The sequence below is a fragment of the Oryctolagus cuniculus genome, chromosome 2, assembly GCF_051225735.1.
Source record: "Oryctolagus cuniculus isolate XC-2025 breed Fujian yellow rabbit chromosome 2, ASM5122573v1, whole genome shotgun sequence".
Lineage (NCBI taxonomy): Eukaryota > Metazoa > Chordata > Mammalia > Lagomorpha > Leporidae > Oryctolagus > Oryctolagus cuniculus.
In genome coordinates this window covers 125298030-125299593 of record NC_142868.1, presented here as the reverse complement: position 1 = coordinate 125299593, position 1564 = coordinate 125298030, and the positions used below count along the sequence as shown (strand labels likewise).

Here is a 1564-nt window from a genome sequence, read left to right as displayed (position 1 = left end):
TACTGTATATATTTAAGTTTATAAAATAATGTTATGGGAGACACATAGGTAATACAATGTTAAAATAGTGAAACAGATAAACATAGTTATGATCTTAGGCAGTTTTTTGTGGTAAGAGCTGCTAAAATGTAAAATCTACATATTTAACAAAATCTCTCATGCAATTATTATTTTTATTCATTGTAGTCTTCAAGTAGTACAGTAAATCTCATGACATTCATTTGATACTTCTGCTCCTTTCGGGTTTTACCTGCATCTCCCTATTGCTTCTCTCTTTCCACCTCTGATAACCACAATTTTATTCTCTAGCTCAGCATATCTGGCATTTTCTTTTCTTTCCTCCTCTTTTGCTTTTTCTTTGGTAAAGAAACATTTAATGAGGATTGAAGGTGGAAGAGGAATCTGTTGTGGCCTGACAGCCAGCGCTCAGCCCCAGACGCCTCACGTGTACAGGGCTCCGTGGAGGTACTCTAGTCGATGCTGCTGCTGCTGCTGCTGCTGCATTTGAGCCTTATCTCTTCTCTGCTCCTCCTAATGTCATCATCAGGGGGCAGCTCCTGGAGGAACATGGGGCAGGAAACTTTCCTGCTCAGCCAGGGCAGAATGCAGTTGGCGTGGAAGAGGTGGTGGCAAGGCATCTCAATGACAGTCTCTTCCTCCTCAAATTCCAGAAGGCACACGGGGCACTTGAGCTCTTTAGGAGGGAGCGCTGATCAGAAGAGCTGCCCGCAGGTCCCCCGCCCAGCTCCCACTCCTGAAGGGCGCCCTGGCCCTGGCCCTGGCCTGGCCACTGACGGCCAGACCCGAGTCCGGCTGGAGGAAGGGGGAGCATCTGTCACCTTGCCCCCGACAACAAGAGGAATGAGTGGCCTCACCAGCCTGAGAGCCCCTGATGACTGTCCTGGGGAGGTTCTCGACCACAGCCTTGGCGGCTGGTGGAGGCAGGTGGTGATCCCAATCTACTACCAACCCCAAGTCTTCAAAGTCCATCCGATTGAAAAGTGACCTTTCAAGCTCCAAAAACATGTTGGTGTGGGTTTCCTGTTCTGGGTCCAACACCTTGCAGTTGAATTCATCAAAACAGGACACTATGACTGTTTTGCTGTCTGACATTTTCTTGAAGATTCTACCTATAAGTAAGTTCATAAAATATTGTGCTTTCTATGTCTAGTTTATTTCAATGTTCCCCCCTAATCTTTTGGACATTGTACTCTCATGCATTCATCTGGTGAGAAAGATCAAGTAAAGAAGTCATATGTATTTAATAGCCTTTTTGCCACTTTTCTTTTGTGTTCCATTGGCATAATCCCACCACATGAAGCAAACAAATGGCGTCTACAACTGGCCACTGCTTCTCACAGGAAGCTCCACTATGGAAGGCTTAATAAATGTTGGTAGTCAACTATCTGTTTCAAACATTGCATCCTACAAATGGGTGATGAAGTACTGTCTATTCCATTAGTATGGCAGTTGCTCCTATAATGACAACTTCCACCTGTGATAAAGACTTTTGGCCACAAGAGTGCATTGAGCAGAGTGAAAAGGGGAAGTGAGCCTTGGGGTT

General features: G+C 45.4%; 1 pseudogene across 1 annotated transcript; it reads right to left on the bottom strand.

Annotated features, from left to right (window-relative positions):
• Nucleotides 1-441: 441 nt before the first annotated feature.
• On the bottom strand, nt 442-1026 carry LOC100342775 (E3 ubiquitin-protein ligase RNF181-like; annotated as a pseudogene). The gene is made up of 2 exons (XR_016229672.1): nt 876-1026; nt 442-694 (listed from the first exon to the last, which is right to left on the bottom strand). The product of XR_016229672.1 is annotated as an E3 ubiquitin-protein ligase RNF181-like (transcript).
• Between the last annotated feature and the right edge of the window lie 538 nt (nt 1027-1564).